Below are 22704 nucleotides of genomic sequence, written 5' to 3'. Positions count from 1 at the left end.
ATGATCTTAGTGATTAATGGCTGTTATATCGAATGATGATTTCTATAACTTTACCATCTACAGACGTTCAGCAAACTGGGCTACAGTTTCCAGGCTGGGACTTATTATAACCATTCTTAATATCAGTGTTACATTGGCTAACTTCCAATCGTCAGGAAACTTCCTTGTAACAAGTGGCTAATTGAAAAGAACAGTACAGAATTTTACTGTCTCACTGTCGCATCTCTCATTGTGTTGATAAAAACGTACCTTCAACTCGTATGTCAATAAAGTGTGAAATGTTTTCCTCTCCCTTGCATTGGAACTGGAACCAGATTATGAGTTGCGTCCTTACTGGGGGGGAAAAAAATGGCGAAAAATGTTTATCTAGATTCTCTGTCATGCCTTCATTGTCTTCAACCAAGCCACCGTTCTCCGTAATTCATGAAACCAACTGTCTATGTAATTACTCTCTTCTAACAAAACTATAAAATTAGATAGGGTATGATTTACAATTTTCAGCAATGTCCGATTCATACTAATGTTTATTCTAACGTACGTGTCCCTCACTTTTTCTGGACACAGTCAAGGCTTATAGTCCTGATGGCATCCATCCCCATGTATTGAAAGCAGTGTGCCTCTGAATATGCACTTGTGCTTGCTCGTCTGTTCCGTTTTTGTTTAAAAGCCAGAATCATTCATTACTCTTAGAAGCATGCGTTAACACATCCCATCCCTAAAAAGGTTGACCATTCCAGCCCCTTGAATCATCGTCCTACTGCTTTGACATCTACCATTTCCGATTGATTTTTAATCCCTCCTCAACTTTCATATTCTCAGACTTCTTGAATCTCAAGTCTTCTCTCTGATCACTAGTATGGCTTCCGTAAGACGAGATCCATTGGTGATATTCTTTCCTATCTTACTTATGTCTGGTCATCATCCTTGAAAATTTCCGGGGAATCCTTTTTAGTTGCCCTTGGTATATCCAAAGCTTTTGACAGGGTGTGGCATCGGTATCTCACCTCTTTTTGGTTTCCCTCCCTCACTTTGCTCTCTCATATCTAGTATCCTCTCTGGCCGATCTATCTCCATGGTTGTTGATGGATCAACCTCCTCCCCTTTCTCTATCAATAGTGGTGTCCTTCAAGGTTCAGTCGTGTCCCCTACGTTTTTCCCCTTTTTATCGACGATATCTTTTCTCCTACAAGTAACGAATGTACTCTCATAGGCTAACGACTCGATACTGCATTTCTCTACATTCTTTCAATTCTGCTCCTCTCACTCGAACTTCATATCATCTCGACACATCTTCCTCAATAAACTCAGACTTTGACAGGACATCTCTGTGGTGTAGGCGACATCAGGTTAAGCTTAATGTCTCCGAGACCCAGTTTCTGCCCATCTCTCTATCGAAAACTCCTTACAACTTTCCTCTATCCTTCAGCGGCTCTGTAATTCCTCCTCCTCACTGTCTATGAAACCCTACAATACGAAAATAGCTAATTCTGCCACAAAGAAACTGAGGGTCTTGTTTAGATGTCGAAATTTCTTTTTTTCGTAACAGTTGCTCCGTTTTTACGAAAGATTGATCCGTCCTTGTAAGGGATACTGTTCTCACATTTGGCGTGGTACTAACTCTGCAACCTTGCTTGATAAGGTTGAGTCAAAGTGGCCCGACTTATCAACTCTCCCAAGCAAACTTAAAAACGACCCACTTGTCCTATGTCACTGTGTTCATTCGCTTTCCCTCTTCTGTAGGTATAACTTGGGTGTTTCCTCCCGAGAGCTGGCTGCTTGTATGCCCCCACCTTTAGCTAGACCACGCAATACTCGGCAGGCTGCTGCGTCACATGATTACTGTGTGGCCTTCGGCCACTCAAGGGTGGGCCATTTTGATAACTGTTTCTTCTCTAACACCTAAGTGCTTTGGAACTCTCTACCTTCTGGTTTCTATACGAAAAACAACGGCCAGACACTTTTTAAAAGACACATCCACTTTCACTTCCTCCAAAATTCGTAAATACCTTTCCTTCTCTCATCTTTATTATCCCTTGCATTAGCCTGTCTCTATTCTAATGGGGCCCGGTTATTATGTGGACTATTGTCCGTGACTGGAGCTGCCAACGTAAAAAAAAAAAAAAAATATAATTGTTCACTCTGAGTATGTTTTGTTCTATTTTCCTAGAAAAGCAATTTTATGTCGTTCTTCCCTCGCTTTGACCTACTTATGGATATTATCCGCCTACAACGCATTGGGACATAATTTCCCTCGACTGTTTTTGTGTTTTAGTAAAATTTACCAAGTTACGTCCATATCATTTTCGTTGACGATATCATCCCAGATTTGCCTGACAACAGCAGTTCGAGGATCATTAGACTCTGCTGCCTTAAAACCTGGCATACTTTTTTTTTCACGCATTTCATGTCGACCTGGATTACAATCGGTGTCGATGATCAGTCGTACAAAACCTTTCTCCAACTCCGTCATTACGGACAAGGTCCTCATCTGCAGCTGGCAGTCAGTGTGACATGTTTTCGTTGCGAGTGTGCCGCCTCTCACTGGATTGTACTGAGGAAGTATCAGGCAGGTTAAGGGCCCGCGACAGGAAAGTGATTCGTCCCACTTAGCTTCCTCCACCGGTATTTTAAGAGTCTCTCCCACTATGAGTACTTGTGCCCGCTACAAATTTCTACTGACTCGTCATAAAGTTTTGGGTCAATCTCTGGAGTCTGTATTGGAGCCTGTAAAGTAATCCTACTGATTTTGTTTACGAAATTTATCTTTAATTTCCATGAAAATATAATCGATAGTATTTACGACTACGATATCTTTCACTGAAGGATTAATATAAGATTCGACAAAGAGTAAAAGTTACTGCTTTCTTTGTTTCCCTTATCACTATCAGGTGGAGTGGACTCCCGACTTTCGTAATGGACAAGGAAAACTCTATATCTGACCAAGACTTGGAGACACCGGTTCAAGCGTATTTTTCTTCCATTGCAGTTGCCTCCAACCCGAAAAAGTGTCTTATACTGCCTGCATCAACATAGACTGTACTGACATATGACGAAGACATGGTAGGAGAGTTATTCACGGAGGGTGGGGCTGGCTTGCTCCAAGGTAGTTGCGTGTTTTATTTACCAAAACGCTCGTGTTGATCTTTTCTCTGAGAAGACTGTCAAAACTCGCAGCGCGCAGCTCGTTCAGGTGTTAGGCCGTTCATCGTAAACATCCTAGGCTACGGATGAAAATGATTCATCATGTTTATGAACTCGACTTCCTCAGGTAAACAAAGGTTTACCAAAATGTTTATTTACTCTGGAAACCCTACTGAAGAAGGCGTTCCCAATGCCGACCATGGGTAGTTCCCCTGACGCTATTAACTTTAAAGGTTACGTCTCCAAAACGACGAAGAATCTGGCAATGTTCCCTTCGCAGGATCTCCGACCATTGTTTGAGTACGTTGTTTGTACCGACATGAGAAATAAAACGGGTATTATTATCATCAGCACCAACACTAACCCCCCCCCCTGTAAAGCGTGGGCGTCATCGTCTACTTGCTTCTGGAAACCAAAATCGTTTGCCTTGAGAACTCCTTCAGCTGACCTAGAATGACAATCACCAACCAACCTAACCTCTCGTTACTTGTCCTTGACCATCAGCCAAGACCTGGAAGCTATTTAGCGTTATTGGCAACCGTAGCGTACACGTCTGACGGGTAAAGAGATTCAGGAACGTGTACCTCAGTGTGGATGGAAGGAGAAACGAATAGGTGATTGTACTCCTTACCTAGGGAAGCGGCAGCCGTGGACCTGGAGCGTAAGGCATTGGCAAGCCGACGTATATCCAAACGTTTATCCGGCGTTGCTTACTCTCCGGGAATATCTCGCCACATATAGTCAAGTCTGTTGAAGAAAACGGGATGTCAGACTTTCCATCAAGATTGTTTAGACCTTAGATAATCTTGAAGACTTGTATGACTTACCTCATAACCTTCTCTTCCAAGCAACATAAGGTGGTGTAGAGAGATTTTGTAAGATTTCTCATTCTTGGAAATAATATTGGATAGCTCGCAGCTGTAGTTTCGTTGTGCTTTTTTTTTTTTCAACCAGAGCGACCAAAACTGAATATTCAGGTTGGAATGCACTGGTGAATTGTAAAGGGTGAGAATTAGTTTTCAGACCTGAATTCGAAATTTTCTTCCCCTGAAGCCCAAAATATTATTCGCCCTTTTTTTTTTTTTTTTCATTGTTTCTGCAGATTGTTGACATGGCTTTTCATCACTTGAGGCTTTTGCACGTAAATCGTTTATTCATTTATGCTATGAAGCTTAACAGGGTTCATATATTTTTTCATGCAGGTGTGAAAATGTTTCCATTCATCATCGAGATTTTGCATGGCTCTTGTGAGGCCAATCTACCTGTTCTTCCAAGTTCTCCTGCAGCTCAAGACCCGGTTTCGTTGTGGTTGTCCTTTCCCAGCTTAGTGGCGTCTACGACTTTTTCGTTACAACATAGGCCATTGTGAATAGCATTACTACATATCATTAGTCTATTCTGTTTACTGCTAGTCAAACAGCTTTCTAACCGGTCATGTTCAGTACCTTCCATACCAAGTGACTTGACCGGTGTGTTCAGTACCCTCTATACCAAGTGACTTGACTTTTGCTCATAATTCTTGACAATGGATTCTACTGAATGATCCCTAAATATCGAAATTAGTATCAACTATTTTATTTTCATCACACATTATCTGTCGGTACAACAGATCAGGCAGATCTGTCAGATTTGAACGACTGCATCGCAAATCATGCCGCAAATTACTGATCAAGCGTCGCTCGTCTAAATCATACGTAATCTTGTTACCTTTTTTTTGAATATCGGTCTTACATTAGCATTGTTCCAGTCCTGTTGAACTTTTCCCGAAGCATGTGACTTACTGGGAAAAACAGATGTGGAGTATTTGACAGAAGCGGAGGAAGTTTGCGTTAGAGTCGCCAGCGTTGGAGTATTTGGTGATTTGTTAAAAAAGAATCGATAAGGAAATGGAGGAAGATCATAGGAGACAGGAGAGAGCCTTAGGGGGGACACAGTTGTTGATAGGGAAAGAGAGAAAACTCAATCCGTCGATAATTGTCCAACATATATGTTTTGGACAATCACATGTTTACCAAATGGCGTCCTAGCTTCGTCTCTTCGATGTATATCAACTGACTTATATTTCTCTCTTGTGTCTCCCCGTATGATGTGATTATTACACGAAAGTGCACTTGGCAACTTATCGTGTTTCATCTTCCCCGTGGACTCATAGGAATATATATATATATATATATATATATATATATATATATATATATATATATATATATATATATATATGCACTCTAGCCTGAACCAGGTACCCAGTTTATCACCAACCCTTAGGGGAGGATGAACAGCTGGGTTGACTGTGTACCTATTGCTGCAACCAGGATCCGAACACATACATTCGATCCCGGATGGCCCGTGCATGTGTCACAGTCAGCGACGATAACCGCTACACCACGGAGGTCCATAAGCTAGGTTCGTTAACCGAATGGACCCGGAACTGGAACGAGTGGACCATGGACTGGAACAAGAGACTCTTAAAGGAAGATTGGATATATGACTCCCTTTTTATAGCAATAACGTCTACTGTACGATCACTAGATACAGAAGCATCAAGAGACGAGAGGCAGTAATCTTCAAAGTTGAAAAGCCATTAATTTCACTGGATTAGTCTTGCCACCCCTGGCAGGTGCTTATACTGAGGTCTTCAGAAGGCAGCTGAAGGAGATGTTGCAGTGATAATGGTGACACTTAGTGTGTTGCTTTATTACTGGAGACACACCCAGTGTGTTGCTTTATTACTGGAGACACAACCGGTGTGTTGCTTTATTACTGGAGACACACCCAGTGTGTTGCTTTATTACTGGAGACACAACCGGTGCGTTGCCTCATACTGGAGACACACCCGGTGTGTTACTTTTTACTGGAGACTTACACCCAATGTATTGCCTTACACTGGAAACACACCCAGTGTGTTGCTTTATACTGGAAACATACATCCAGTGCATTGCCTTCTACTGGAGACACACCCACTGTGTTGCTTTATTACTGGAGATGTACATACACTCAGTGTATTGCCTCATACTGGAGACACACCCAGTGTGTTGCTTTATACTGGAGACATACGCCCAGTGCGTTGCTCTATATAGGAGTTATACATCCTATATGTAACTTTATACTGGAGGTATGTACCTTGTGTACTTATGCTGGAAGTGTACATCCTGTGCTTTGCTTAACACTGGAGAAATATATCCTGCCTCTTGCTTTACATGGTATTGTTTTGTACTGGAGACACACTCAGTATCGCTCTGTACCGGATACATACACTTAGTATCTTGCGTCTGTACCGGATACATACACTTAGTATCTTGCGTCTGTACAGGATACATACACTTAGTATCTTGCGTCTGTACAGGATACATACACCTTGTGGGTCTCTGTACTCCTGATCTCTGCATCCCATGCGGATTAATCTACGACCCTTCCTGGTTGTACCATGTGGGCGAGTTTCCCTCTAGCTTCCATCTACCACTCCCCGGGCAGGATGGGACATCATGGCTCCCCCTCCCTTTCACCCAAGCACCATTGCTGTAGTGTACGTCATGAGAAAGATATACTCGTTGTCCTGCTAAGTATGACATTTCAGATCATAATGTTTTAGATTTACCTTCTCTTTATGACTCAAGTCTCGTGCTGTCGATGGTCTAGCCTCCCCAACCAGGCACCTGACGGCTCAGGCATAACATTCACAAGGCTAGTATGGCCCTTATCCCTCCCTATCCTCTGTGTTCATTTTGTTCCACCATGTTTGTAAACCCTTTATGAAATGAAAGGTATACTCGCTCTTCAAAGAGCTTGCCCGTTTTCTGACGAGTTATTCATCATCTCCTAAGTATACTTGCATGTTATTGTTTCCTGAAATCACCCCAAAAGGCAGACCATATCCAGGAAGGCGGAATGGTTATCAAACATATATGTCTAAATTATGGTCTACAATCTTCCATAACACAGACGCGGGTGTTGTGCGGGGCAGCACGCAGCTTGGCGCGTCAAACACCCCACTGCGACCTGGATTCAGAAGTGATTTCAACTAACTGGAATCAATGGAGTATTATGGTCATGATCTGTGGTCTCAGGAAGACCTGGACCTCCGGGGCGAGGAAGACCACACGGCGTTTCAGACCACCAAGGCCTCCAGACACTCTTCCTTTACCCACTCCTCCACACACAGGGAAAAAGGATCCCTAATCTCATCGTCCCTTAGTAGCAGCATTTTACTGGCCAGTAACCCATTAAGGGTGTCTCCGGACAGTATGCGTCACCTCCAGGAAAGAGTCACAGTAATGCGAGTTTAGGAAGACATCACAACGTATGTTTTTTGCCACAGAAACAAAGCTGTAGTTTTCTGTCTCGCTACAAGGATCCAGAAGGTTCCTGCCGTCACAGTTTTGATCAACTCAAACTGTTTTTCAAACGAATTTCCGACGAAACAATTTACAAATACATTAAGTCAAGAGTGAAGCGTTTATTTGAAAACTAATGGTTCTTTATAGTGGTGCTTTGATGTACGTATTTGGAACTTGTAAATATGATGTTGAAGAAGAGAACAAACAGAAGCTCCTCCATGGGTCGTTATGACCTTTTACATCTGAAATATTACCTCCATCAGCCCGAGGGAAAAATCATTATATGAAAGAAATGACAACACAGATCTGGATGGAATTCCTCTCTCTCTCTCTCTCTCTCTCTGTCTCTCTCTCTCTCTCTCTCTCTCTCTCTCTCTCTCTCTCTCTCTCTCTCTCTCTCTCTCCTCGTCGGTGGTAGGCAGCCACGGCACAACAGAGGGAAGGTATTACCCGTACTTCTCGCCTGGGTATCTGGAGGGTTACCGACGCATGCTCTCAAGATGAAGGAAAATTTTGGTTTGTAGATGCAAATGGGACAGACGAGCAAGCACAGGTGCAAATTCAGAGGCACACTCTCAGTACACGGGGATGGATGTCATCAGGACCATAAAGCCTTGCTTGTGTCCAGAGAAAGTAGCGGTTTTCGGACAGACCAAAAAGAGATTACGAGGAGGGGCATAGGATTGAGAAAAGGAGCATCAGGGGGTGTAGGAATGTTAGAGTCATCCAAGGTGGAGTTAGAGGAGAGACGGGAACCAAAGAGAGTTGCTACAGAAGAGACAGCTATAGTACCGTCAGAACGGAAAAGTGAAGGAAAGGTAGAGCGACAGAAGTTTTTAGCGATGCTCTTAGCTAAAGACCAGAAAGACTTGTCAGTAGATGATGTGGAGAAGCTATTAGAGTTCCTTGCAATGATTACTGGCAGTGATGAATACTGCATTACTTCCACTTACAAGGAACTGTGGATTCCTTTGGAGTGAGAAGTGCTGTGACGTGTAACTGTACTCACAATGATACATCATCGCCAGAGGTGACTTTTCACTCGCGGTGTAATCTTTAGAAGGCGGAGTCCGGTAACACACACACACACACACACACACACACACACACGGACCTCCGTGATGTCGCGTTTAGCGTTATTGACTGTCATACATGTACGGGCTGCCTGGAACAAAGCTACATAGGTTCGAATCCTGATCGCGGCAGCCGGTACACAGTCCACCCAGGTGTTCATCTTCCCTAAAGGAATGGTCGATATTTGGCATAGGCTAGGGCACTGTGTGTGTATGTGTATATGCATACATACGTAGGAGTAAAGACATTGTGCATATAAACAAGTTATGAGTCGGGGCAACAAGGGTGTAATCTCCCTTTAGCACACAGATAGCAGTCACACACACACACACACACACACACACACACATATATATATATATATATATATATATATATATATATATATATATGTGTGTGTGTGTGTGTGTGTGTGTGTGTGTGTGTCTTTATCATCATCTGAAAATGGAGCAAGTTGAGCTGAAGGAATCTGGTGAGGGATTAATTGTCGTGCAGCAAGACCGACCAAGCTGGGGCCTTGTCAGACCGTGAGCTCCTCTGACGGTGTGGGGCCGCCCCCGCTGACACTCTCAAAGGCAGAGCATCACAGGTTGTTGGACCGTGACGCCGAGGTGACTTGGATTTGATTAAATAGTTTAGCGATTCCGTCGCCCGTGTCCCGAGGTCTGCACTTCAAGGGTATTGTGTGAGAGGGTCTGGCGTGTGAGTGAGCAGTATGGTGACGGCCCCAGGCGCTTGTTCTGAGGCGGGGAGGCAGTGTGATCCGCTCGGCCACCTTCCAGGGAGAGGAGAGTTCTGTTTGTCTTATGATGTAGGGCGGCCGAAGGGGGAGGAAGAGGAGGGAAATGGAATGGTATAGTCTTCCTTCCCGTTCCCCCCGGGCTCTTTGTACACCCTTCCCCTCCCTGGTGCAGACGTCATCCTCAGATCTACAGTGCCCCACATGAGACAAGTCATCACAGTGTTGTGGGTAAAGATCTAGGGAACGTCGCTTGATGCCGACACATTTCCTGCGTCTCTTGCCGTCGTCCGGGATGCTCAGCCTCCCACACACACACACGGGTCAGTCCAGGCGAAGACGGTGCGTGATGGATTGATTTGTGCCGCTGTCAACGGCGAGTTTATTGTTGGCGTCCATCCTCATCCTGTGGGCGGTGGTGCAGAAGGAGTACGAAGGTCACACACGGTCTATGTCAGATCGCAGTGGGCAGATACTCGTTACATAAAGTATTATAAAGTTAGTTCATTGCCTGAGCTAACAGGTTTCTTACGTTTAGCGACTGAATGCAAAAAGGGGAAACAATCATGAAATTTCTTGTTACCTTGTATTTAATATTAATATTACCTTGGTACCTTGTTTTTGATATTAAGAAGCAGGGTTTGTTAAAGCCTATTTCTCACAGTCTCTATTTTCCTACACTCGAAGACATAGTGCTATAACTTATCTGTCAGGAAGGCGGGAAATGCTGCTGCTTCCTATTTTTATACGACTTATGTAATCCCAAATTATCACGTAATTGGCCGTTATTTGGATCCATTTAAATCCACCTGTACCATAACATACATGGTTTGATAATTCTATAGAGACAACATTATCTGGATCACCCAGCAGTAGTTTCTGTCTCATCATAAGATTGATCTCAAGTAATCTGTCCTCAGTGTTGGGTATACCAAGTTCCCTCCACATGTTGAGGACTTTCGTGGAGTTTGGGCAGCTAAGTATGATTCTAAAGGCTTCATTTTTCAAGTCCATTAAGGTTTTTGGCAGCTAAGTATGATTATTAAGGCTTCATTTTGTATTTTCCATGTCTATTAAGGTTTTTTGGCGGCTAAGTATGATTACTAAGGCTTCATTTTGCATTTTTATCGCGAGTCTCTTAATACCTTTACAGTTATGTAGACTAAAAGTAGTGTATGGTGTATGTACTTTAAGCCATTCCCATCATTTTAACAATTCTGATATTCACACCATTGTTGGTGTTGTACCCCAGCAACACTGAGAGCTCTCCCTGCACATCGTCGGCTTCGTTTTGGTTCACCAGCTTCAGTACGAGGGACACAGACACCAAGGTGTTTGAAAGAGGAAACATAGTCAATGGCTTTTTCGGTGACTTTCAGTATTGATGGTCCTTTCCGACCAATGCCAATATGTTTACTGAACTCCTCTCTTGGTTTTCCTTCGAGAAATGGTAAAGCCAAGGCTATCACAGGCTGTGTGTACACAATGAAGAGCAATTTGCATTTCACGCAATGCTTTGGTGTTTGCAAGAATATCACCAGCAAAACTAATAGTGATATTCTTGGGACTTTCTGGGACTGATTCCAGAAATGCATTAATTAACACACCGGACAAGGTGGGGCTCAGTACTCCATCCAGAGGAGTACCAAGTAGCATATCTTTAGTTTTGTTGCCTTGAAACAACAGTGCAGGACCCGACCACCTATTTCCATTTTTGCCAACTCGTACAAAATAACTTCCATATTATTAACATTAAATACAAGTTTTAGGTCAAGAAATGTGATGCACTTGTGCTGACTCCCCAGCAAATGTTCGGAGTTGTGGTACAATTGTGTACAATTTTGTCATGTGTGAAATTATTGATATTGGGCGACGTGGGTTCTTTGATTCTGCTTAGATGTCTGTTGAGCTTCATCTTCTCAAAAGGTTTTGCATAAACAACGTGTCAGGGAAATGGGGTGAAATTCATGAGGATGATCGTGTTTCAGCATCGTTAAAAGTACACTGTTGGTCCACGCGGAAGGCGACAGTCCCTGGCGTAACTCATGTTGTACAGCTTTAATGATGGGTCACCAAATACACGTCTTACAAGTCTAAGTCTAATGATGTCATAAGTGATACCATCTTCCCCAGGGGCGTCACCCTTGCCCTTGGTAAGGCTGTATCGGGTTGACATTCAGTAAATGACACATTACATACGTCATCTTGCTTGTTAGCATGAACTGTGTAAGGTCATCTCTATCTTTGGCTTTGTTCTACAAACCATCCCTTGTGGCAGCACGTTATAGCTAGAAGTATGAGCCTATGTTGTGGTGAGCACTTTAGGCTATTGCAATGGGTTTGGATGAGATACTTGTTTGTTTTTTCCTATGTAATGATTCTGTTCATACCTTTCTAGGTTTGACTCAGAGAAGTGCTTTGATTTAGTCCACTAACAAACTAACAAAATGTTTAGTCTATCCTTCCCTCGCTGCTAAAAGAGATGTTTGAAATAGTTGTAGCGTTCTGGGTGTACGAAGTTGTTTATAGCCTTAGCCTAATTGCCTAGCTCTTTAAAGTTTCGGCTCATTTAGTTCGGGGTCATTATAGTACTGGTGTGGCCTGTTGTGACGTCCTTTCCTTCTACCCTTTGAAGTTAACTCGCTTTGCTTAAAGAAATTGTATAGTCTTAAGGTTAACGTCCTTTCCTTCTACTCTTTGAAGTTAACTCGCTTTGCTTAAAGAAATTGTATAGTCTTAAGGTTAACATTAGATGTATTGTACCACTTATACATATAATCTAAGAAGTTTAATTTTTAATGTTTTTTTTTTTTGTTAATCTTTTTATGTGTAGTTTGACACCATTTGAATTAACAGTAAGTATATGTGAATGGTTAGAGGTGACTAGTCAGACGTCAGGCCATCAACAATATCAGAAATGTGAGTTGTGTGTGACACGTTGAAGCCTCCACACCAATCAAGGATTCCTCCGTTGATGTGTGTAGGTTGATTCTAAATGATAATTTGTTTGTCTTTAATAGAACCGTTTGCAGGGAGATTAGACTTCTACCATTAGTGTTTATTAGTGAAGAGGTCACCTGTGTTCTTGTGTCGATCATTGAGGTCTCAGCTCGGACAGTAGGATCAAGTAGAAGCAAAGTTTTGGTCAATCTGTGTATCGTAGGAGGTTGGCAAGTGCGTAGGGATTTTGTATATTTTGAATGTTGAATTACCGACGTGCAGCTTAATACCGTAGTACTGGAATCCCCTGGGCTTTTGGGAGGAGAGAGGGACGTGAATGAGGTCGTGACTGTTTTACATACATTAGGTAAAGCGTTAGTTGATCTAGAGTTAGAATATTCTCGTAGATAGATGACTTCAAAGTCCTCAGAAACGTCTCTGTGGTGAAGGTCAGAATATATACACATACTTCTTTCAAGAGGTAAATGTTCCAGCTGAGTGTTCTCATGTCACTATACTGCTGAGCGATGTTCCTAATAGCTGTTTATCTATATAAGTTGTTTGATATTCCTGAACTCACATGAAGTCGTCTTTTTTTTATCGTTAGCAAAGCGTTTCTTGTATTGCCTGTAAACGTGCTAGGGGGATGCTTTGGAGATGGGTTTGCTGTGGGTGCTACTCTGGTCGCTGGAGTGGAGGTGGCCGCTTGAGGCATTCTCGATGCCATGCCATAACTCCAGATTGCTTAGTTTTTTTTTTCACTCTCTCTCTCTCTTTCTTAAACAGTCTCAATATTGTCGAGTTTCTCGTTGCATATTTGTGTTGGCTGACGCTCTGCATATATGCCACGCCGTAGCGACTTGGATTTGCAAACGTTTACCACATGATTCTATCTCTGGCGTCTGAAGCTCCGCCGTCTCGGAGGACGATAGATACCCACTCTGAGGTGGCGGGAGGCGCAAGGGAATGTGAGTTTCCTCGGTGGATGTTTACTGTCAATCCAGTCTTCCAGAGTTACTCCTTTTACTTTGATTCGTTTTACATTCCTGATGTTTCCATGTTGCTGAAGGACTGTTGGCTCTTGGAAGTTATCAAGTCCCCAGACGATGATGGTGTTGGCCTATGCATGGCCTTCTGGAGGAGGTACATGCAATCGTAAGTCTCCGATGAACTGCTGATACGTCCCTCAACTAATCGTTGATCAGATTTCAAGGGGACATTGTCCTGGCGGTTGTTTGCCAAGTGCAGTTCAGTTTCTGGATATCTCCGCCACGCGTGTGTCAGCCGCTCGTATTTGGCCTCTGTGTCTGGTGGGAAGTTCAGTCTCGCTTCTTAGCATCGGCCACGGGATCCTGAAGGTGAGGGATGATCACCATCTGCCACAGGGGCTGCTGGTGCATTTGGATGGTGATCACCTACATCACTGCTCACTTCCTCTGTATCCTCGAAACAGCCATTTCTGCCGTGGTCACTCGCTGATCTGACTGGTAAAGGAGGATAGCTTTCCGGTTATTCGGCCATTGTTGTTGGTCGCGCGAGAAATATAGCATAACTTCTTGGTGCAACTTAGAGAGGAAGGGATGGAGTTGCGGTTCACCTTTGGGTTAAATGCGATTAATGCAAGTGCCAGGCAGTGGGCCTGGTCCGCCCGCCCCAGCCAGGGACAGCACTTTCTACACACGGTGGAGGAGGGGTTAGCCAGAACAGCAACTGTCTCACTCTCCATTCACAAAGCTGTACACAGCGATGCAGGTGTAGCTAGAAAGATGCTGGCGGCCTCGTGGGACGGTCGCCCGCCGCCATGCACCGAAGAACAAATCAGGGACCAATGTTAAACCAGTTCAGGAGGAGATTCGACGAGATAAGCAGCAGGCACGACCTCTCCCCCCCCAACCCCTTGCTGTGGTGGTGGAGGGGTAACTCGTTGGTGCGTGATGGATTTGATTTGTGCCGGTATCGTCGGCAAATGTATTGTGCCGCCCAGGCTCATCCTGTGAGCGGTAGCGCAAAAGGATTACAGAGGTCACACAAAGGGTCTTAGTCTCTAGACCCCCAGTGGGTTGATATTACATAAGATATTACAGTTCGTATTTCATTACGTACATTACATAGTTTCATATGTAAGTTTTACCGACTAGATGCAAAAAGTGGATACAAACTTAAAATTTCAGGTATCTTGTCGTTAACAATGAGGTGTTGTGACATTTCTTGTGTAGGTTGTTTAGTTCCATCGCTAAAAGGTTCTATTTGTTCACATTCTTAAGACATGGTGCGTGAGATGCTCCTCGACCTTGATGGCCCCCCCCGTCGTCAAAGACTTGTGTTAGAAGTCAGTTACAACCTTATGCCAGGCGACCCAAGGAGAAAATTTGCGGACGTTGGCGTTCAAGCAGACGACGCCTCCAGCCAAGCATGAACCTTCGCTTCAGTTGCAAAGGAAGAGCGAGGCACGGGCCGGCCGTCTGAGACCAGACGAATCGTTAACAACCGAGATTCATCCCTCGACCTTTCGTTGTAGCGTCCACTTCCTGACACCAAGTGTCAGCAGCTTCGTTCCATCTAGAACCATATGGTGAGGTACCCACCTGAGAATGTTATTACCTCGTGGCTACAGAATACGAAGTAGTAGAATAAACGCTGTAATTAGATTACCATTGTCAACAGGGTTGATGTTTCAAACTTTCAGTGGCAGCTTTCGAATCGGAGCGAACCACTACATCATGATTATGAGATGTATGAAGTTTAAGGGACATTTTAGTGGCAAATGATTATAAATGCATCGTGGAGACATCAGACAGAGCCTACTGCTTTGTAGATATAATAAACTACAAAATGTTGAGGGAATTCTGTGATGAATGGTAGAGTCGATGGGTTTATCTGTAAAGGGTTGTGAAGTTATATGGTAGTTTGTTGCAGGTATATTTCTACACAAAGATTGTCTTGGTTCATATTGGAGCGTTTGTAATATTCGACATCGTCTTGTACTGCCTGGTCTCAGGTCTTTATTTTTAGCTCACCTTTCGTATGCCTATAAACTTTTCACACGTTAATCATCTCGTCAGGAACTATGACGTCAGTTGAACAGACACTTTTCAGGAATGATTCGTGAATTATTCGTTTATCACATATACTCATTTCATGCAGAAGTGACAACTGCTACAGCTCTTCAAAAGGTCTCTTGATTGGCTGGAATTCTCAGAATGTTCTTGTCGAAAACAACCGCGTAGACTAAATCAAAACTATTAAATGATGTCTGATCCTCTGTATATGTATGCCTCATTACGTGTTGCTCCGACATCCAGTGTGGCCGCCGCCACAGTCATTGAGAACTGAGAGAGATCAAGCTTTGTAACTGCCTTTAACTGACCGTCTATAACCAGATGGACGGGACAAGGTCGGGCACCCGAGTCTCTGGTTCACCTCGCCAGTATTATTAAGTGTCGGGTCCGAGGAGTACTCGGTAAATGACCTCACAGTGTGAATTGTGGTTTGTTCTGATAACGCCTGGGGTCCGACCACATTACCTGACATCGCCTGCATCAAATTCATCGTACTTGTTATTATTCGCTCGACATGATCATCAGTTATCCGTCTCTTTACAACCTCCATCCATGAATATGCGGCGTACAATTAAAATGGCTATTTTGCACGTGAAGATCCGTAACAGAATCCTTGGTGCTCAATCAAAGCGCCTTCCATGTCACAGCAGCAATTTGTCCTCCAGGATCAAGACACAATCAATGCCTGGAGGAGTGTGTATTAGCCAGGGCGTGAACCCCCACAGCTGCCACACTGTCGTCCGCTTAACTGAGGAGATTGTTATGACCAGTCGAGGTGGTCCTAGTGAGTACTTCAGTCGCCATACTGATTCATGCGGGACATTATAGAGCTGTTCCTGGAATCTCACTCTGATTTTACTTTCACTCAAGTGATCATAGATCCAAATGAAGCGCCTCCCTTTAATGTCTCTATCCTCCAGAGAATAAATAGTCGCATCTGGAACGTTAATTCAAATGCCTTTCCAAGATCCACCATAAATAAAGTCCTGGCATTCGCTTTTCCAAGGATTAGAGCAAAGCAATCAGTTGTTCCTGAACTTGTAGCAGACGTAAACATGTTTTGAGGAAGGTGTCTGATTTTCCAGTGTATCTCGGGAGGTGTCACGTATTTCGTCGTGTTAGCGGTATAGTATATAATGATAACGGAGGTCTGAACCTACCCTTCTGACCTGACTGGGACAAGTACAGTGTCGTCACCTCCACATAGAACCAGTCACCATGGTTACATCAGGGACGGTGTCTGGAGTAGCTCTCTCGCAGCAGCAATGTCAGCCATAATACATGGTTGTCTGTATCAACTGTGTGTGTGTGAGAGAGAGAGAGAGAGAGAGAGAGAGAGAGAGAGAGAGAGAGAGAGAGAGAGAGAGAGAGAGAGAGAGAGGCTTTTCGCGGTCTGCGTGGGACCGGTTCCACCTGTTGGCTTGTGACGAAAATACGGAGTTTGATGTTCATATTTCTGGACGCGAGGTGATGCAAAGCCTTGTGAGCTGAGGTAATGCTCCCAGGGGCGTATCTAGGGGAAATAGCGCCTATGGCAAGCACTGAAATTGCGCCCTCGGCTTGATTAGAAATGTACATACAGTGGATGTATATAAGAATATATACAGTGTGATTATAGACTGTTTAAGAGTTAGACCAAACCTAAATTTATATAAACTCTTGGAGACTTAAAAGTTAAAGACTTATTTGATCAAAATTGTAACATAGACGCGGTAATGCAACTGATAGTAGCAAAATATTACTATAGTTGAAAAGTAGACGAGTTTCTTTTTTATCTCACAAAACCAAACCGTTAAGAATATCAATCGAGCAGCATATGTTAAAAGACAAACCTGTTGAGTGGCGCCCCCCTTCAAGTGGCGCCCAGGACACTTGCTATCTGCCATACCCTAGATACGCCACTGATTGCTCCTTTGGACTTCTGCAATCATTCTTTTTTGCCACAATTTGGCGAGGCCCATGTGACAAAAGTATGACACAACTCAAGCAATATCCTAAGTTCAGTTCCCAATTTCTTATTTTGAACGATGTTTTCGAATTCTGTGAGTTGATTACACAACTCTTCCGTTGAATGTTTCTTCCGTATTCCGTAAGGAGAATTTTGCTCACCATTCCGTCTTTTCGTCTCGGTTTTACTGTACCACACCCACTTTTACGGGGCGCAAACTTCAGCAGGAACGGACGCAGCTGAAGCCTGCGTAAAGACAGTAGTAAAATCTGCCTGCAGCCACTGGAGATCATGCTAAAGCAGGTAGGATAGAGAGACTTGGCTTCATTTCGTCAGGCCAGATCCCAGTTTGCCTTCCTAGTATTCCACCTCGGGCTAGGCAGGAGCGTAGGCATTATGTCTGCATCTATAGACGTAAAGGTATCGTCGCTATTATGTAGGTCTAAATATGATATGAGGTTACCCTGTCCCTTCTTGGAACGCATGCAAAAGTGAGATCTAGACCGTCGCCTTAGGTGTGTGTATTAGGGCATTTGGGCTGTCCCAGAAGACTCCAGGAATATCAGCCAAGGTATTGTAAGTACGCGTCTGGCCAGTATTATACAGGTGGCTCTGCTCGAACTTGAAGGACGGATGGGTCGCAATGCAAGCACCACTGACGGTACTGAACGCATCCTTGGCTGGGAGTAATAGTTCAGACAACTTAAGGTTGCGATACAGTGCCTATGAATTATGTATCATGGGAACTAATTTATTTCCAAATCAAGTTTCACAGTTTAGTTTTTTTCTACATAACATCACAGTCTTGAATTATTGCTGTCGAGGTTTTGCTCGAACTTCAGGAGTGGTCAAGGTTTGTTGGTCGGATCCTGTAATCTGTCACCCTCGTGTAACATAATGGCTCCGTCATCGTCCATGACTGTCCCTGACAGCTCCCTCGTTACTTGTGAGGCTTGTTCCGAACCCGTCTGAACCTGGATCGTGTGTTCTGGCTGGTGAGGAATGAGTGTTGTTTGTGGCTGTAATACGATCATTTGTTTTTGACCCGAACAGCAAGGCTGGTGCGTGCCTGGGGTCGCCCGTGCTTGAACTTCGGTCTGAACGTAGCTGTTGTGGGGTGAGGGATGGGTCAGACTCTGGCGAACAGTGTCTCCTACTTTGCCCACATTCAGTTAGTTAGGTGTCTGGACTCAGGCTCTGTAGTATTCTAAGTTGTTTATGTTTTTCTTCACTACTTCATTCTGATGTTGTGGCTGGGTACCTGTTGTTATATTGACCTGTCTTTACATGGGATTCAAACCCGTAGTCCTTTCCTCGAGAGAAATGGTCATTTGAGGTACTGGATGCGGGGCTTCCCTGTAATGTCCCGTAGACTCTGCCACATTCGCATGTTGGAGTTCCCACATAAGAAAGTTTGGTTTGTGTCTCTATAACTTTCCAGACCACTCGTTAGGGAGTCTAAATGAGTCAAGTAGCAATACTTCCAGTGGGAGGTATTGCGAACTTCCTCAGAATTTTTCCTCGTCTACCGATAGAGCTGGGAAGTCTACCACATCTTGATTGATGGTTCCGTGAAGTTGCTGGTGCGGTTCAAAGACGAGGATCGAGGCTGAGGAGCAGGAAAAAACACTTTCTCTCTCTCTCTCTCTCTCTCTCTCTCTCTCAAAGCTTTGTTCGTGCTTTCAGTGGACAGTTGTGATCCCGAGCAAAATGATCCTCCTGGGCAGTTGCAACATATAGCCTGCACTACCTCCTCAGGGATTCCCTTTCCCATGCAGTATCCCATAAGCTATTGCATGGAACAAACGCTTCAGATCACCGTGTGTGTGCACACGGTTCCCACGCGTCCCCCAGACCTCCGACACCTGTAACATCTTCTCGCGTCTGAAACATACAACCGGTGTTTGAAGAATCCCCAGTTTCCTACCATTGCTCTCTCTGGCACCTCTCCTATCCAATGCAGGATCATCCCATTACTGTAGGTACCGCCTCTGCCCAGAGCCCTCTTCTCTTCCGGCACCTCCTAAAGGAGCTTCTCCACCACATTGATGGGATGATGGACGGCTCATCCCGGCTGTGTCCCTGGTGGTGAATTACCATCGGTATAGTTTCTTTAGGTACATTTTCTTCCCGCTGTTGTTCCCCGTCCAAAACATCCTGGGTTCCCCGGTAGTGTCCCACTGAGCATTGACTGCCCTTGGAGACTGTAATTGATTTTACATCTGTACCGTCGTCGAGGTCCTGTGGGAGATGACTCGAGAGCATGGGTTTGAGATCCTGTGGGAGCATGACTCGAGAGCATGGGTTTGAGATCCTGTGGGAGCATGACTCGAGTGCATGGGTTTGAGATCCTGTGGGAGCATGACTCGAGAGCATGGGTTTGAGATCCTGTGGGAGCATGACTCGAGAGCATGGGTTTGAGATCCTGTGGGAGCATGACTCGAGAGCATGGGTTTGAGATCCTGTGGGAGCATGACTCGAGAGCATGGGTTTGAGATCCTGTGGGAGCATGACTCGAGAGCATGGGTTTGAGATCCTGTGGGAGCACGACTCGAGAGCATGGGTTTGAGATGCTGTGGGAGCATGACTCGAGAGCATGGGTTTAAGATCCTGTGGGAGCATGACTCGAGAGCATGGGTTTGAGATGCTGTGGGAGCATGACTCGAGAGCATGGGTTTAAGATCCTGTGGGAGCATGACTCGAGAGCATGGGTTTGAGATCCTGTGGGAGCATGACTCGAGAGCATGGGTTTGAGATCCTGTGGGAGCATGACTCGAGAGCATGGGTTTGAGATGTGTGGGAGCATGACTCGAGAGCATGGGTTTGAGATCCTGTGGGAGCATGACTCGAGAGCATGGGTTTGAGATGCTGTGGGAGCATGACTCGAGAGCATGGGTTTGAGATCCTGTGGGAGCATGACTCGAGAGCATGGGTTTAAGATCCTGTGGGAGCATGACTCGAGAGCATGGGTTTGAGATGCTGTGGGAGCATGACTCGAGAGCATGGGTTTGAGATCCTGTGGGAGCATGACTCGAGAGCATGGGTTTGAGATCCTGTGGGAGCATGACTCGAGAGCATGGGTTTGAGATCCTGTGGGAGCATGACTCGAGAGCATGGGTTTGAGATCCTGTGGGAGCATGACTCGAGAGCATGGGTTTGAGATCCTGTGGGAGCATGACTCGAGAGCATGGGTTTGAGATGCTGTGGGAGCATGACTCGAGAGCATGGGTTTGAGATCCTGTGGGAGCATGACTCGAGTGCATGGGTTTGAGATCCTGTGGGAGCATGACTCGAGAGCATGGGTTTGAGATCCTGTGGGAGCATGACTCGAGAGCATGGGTTTGAGATCCTGTTAGAGCATGAGATTCATCACCTTGAAATCAGTGCCCCAAACCACTCATTCAACCTGCTGGTGTTGCTGGGGCCAGACTGCCACACATCTACCGTTCCTGGTGTAGGTCTTTACCCTGCTGCTGCTGCTGTCGTTGGGTCAGGTTCTCAGACATGTGCTTCAGGATCATCATCGTCACCTCGGCCAGGTTCACATCCCTACCTGAATCCTTTCCCCCGCCATCTGGTCCTGGATCCATATACGACATACTCCTCCCTGACGCACGCTCAGCCACTTGGCTTCCAGTAATTCCACACTCCTGACACCACTTGTAATGTTGCTCTATATCATACTGGCGAGGAAGTTCTGGTTGTCGAAATGTGTGTTTGTGTGGAAGTCACTATGAGGAGTTAGAAGCTGTCATACATCTTCCCTGAAGATAACACCAGCATCATAATGAAGCAGGGTACATATGTACAGTCACAACACAGCAGGCAGGGTAATCATTAGCCAGCTCTTCACAACACTGACAGCTAGTCGCTGCGGTACGATGTGACATGACACAGGGTAGCCAGGAGACAAGACACTGTCGCTGTAAGTCGCTGGACACGCTCGTCACAGCACCTTTGATGCAACAACAGAAGTGCGAGCACGACCGGTCATACTGACTGCGGCGGATGCAACAGCAGAATTAAGCTGACACTAGCATTCATCCTACGTACACGGTAAATCACAAGAGCCTCATTACCTCCTGCCATCCCGGGTGGCTGGCGCACGAACACATAGTCACTCTGCATCTCGTAACCCCATGGGCGGGCGTACGACCAACGATACCCTGTGCAACTGTGATTTTAATGAATGCATTCAAAATCGCAGCGTCAAGTCAGAGAATCATACTTTCAGTGAGAAATCTATTTATGTCAGTCTCTGCAAGTTAGAACAAACATCTCTACGAAGTGTATTACGAGTCCACATGAAGGACCAGACACCGTGTGTGTGCCTGGCGAGGATCCCGCTGGAACATTGTGGGCCAACATGGAGAGAAATTCCCCAGGAACCTGGTATGGGTGACCTAGAACCCCAGTTTACGTTTTTGAATATCAGGATCACTGATGATTTAGGAATTAACTACGGTCTTCCTTAGAACTGGGGAACAAAGACAGTACTGCTGTGAATAGAACAGGGGAGCAACGAGAGCATTATGAGAGCGAGGAAGCAACTGCAGCATTATTAGTAATAGGGGAACAACGACCTTTACTTGTAGAGACAAATACAATACACAGAGAACGAGACATTTATTAAATGTTGTGTCGACAGAAGTACGTTTGGGGATCTGACACAAGCTGTCATAAAGCTTATTTCTGGCCATTTAAAGTTGATTATATGATGACGGCTTCAATACCTGCTTTACCCTAACGCTGTGTTGACATTTCATCAGGCAGCTTTGACAAGACGGTAAATATGTAACAGTGGGAGGTCCGTCCCGTCAAAATATATGATAATGACATTATTCAGGTTGAATTATCTGCATAAATACCTAGTAGGAGAAACATTAAGGCTAATGTGGATGTCCTGTACACCTTGTAGTAGAGGAAGTTCTGTACACCTTGTAGTAGAGGAAGTTCTGTACACCTTGTATTAGAGGAAGTTCTGTACACCTTGTAGTAGAGGAAGTTCTGTACACCTTGCAGTAGAGGAAGTTCTGTACACCTTGTAGGGGAGGATGTTCTGTACACCTTGTAGTAGAGGAAGTTCTGTTCACCTTGTAGTAGAGGAAGTTATGTACACCTTGTATTAGAGGAAGTTCTGTACACCTTGTAGTAGAGGAAGTTCTGTACACCTTGTAGTAGAGGAAGTTCTGTACACCTTGTAGTAGAGGAAGTTCTGTACACCTTGTAGTAGAGGAAGTTCTGTACACCTTGTAGGGGAGGATGTTCTGTACACCTTGTATTAGAGGAAGTTCTGTACACCTTGTAGATGTTCTTTACATCTTGTTGGAGATGTTCTGTACACCTTGTAGATGTTCTGTACACCTTGTATATACATAAGGTTTTCTTTGTCATATCAAAACCTTCAGATCCAGTCACAACTATTTTCATCTCTGGCCAGATAATGTGAGACCAGAAAGTCACATTTAA

The 22704-nt window shown here is 44.7% G+C and overlaps 1 protein-coding gene and 1 long non-coding RNA gene across 4 annotated transcripts in view; one reads left to right on the top strand and one right to left on the bottom strand.

Annotated features, from left to right (window-relative positions):
• Positions 1 to 22704, top strand: part of LOC139751591 (protein turtle homolog B-like) — a 900734-nt gene that overhangs the window by 871434 nt on the left and 6596 nt on the right. The window lies entirely within an intron of this gene.
• Positions 3698 to 22704, bottom strand: part of LOC139751592 (uncharacterized) — a 139318-nt gene continuing 120311 nt past the window's right edge. For both annotated transcript variants that reach the window (XR_011713373.1, XR_011713374.1), the window contains exon 7: positions 3698 to 3888. This is a non-coding gene — a long non-coding RNA (uncharacterized lncRNA). The remainder of the gene's footprint in view (positions 3889 to 22704) is intronic.

The sequence above is a fragment of the Panulirus ornatus genome, chromosome 11, assembly GCF_036320965.1.
Source record: "Panulirus ornatus isolate Po-2019 chromosome 11, ASM3632096v1, whole genome shotgun sequence".
Classification (NCBI taxonomy): Eukaryota; Metazoa; Arthropoda; class Malacostraca; order Decapoda; family Palinuridae; genus Panulirus; species Panulirus ornatus.
This window is presented reverse-complemented; position numbering and strand designations above follow the sequence as displayed.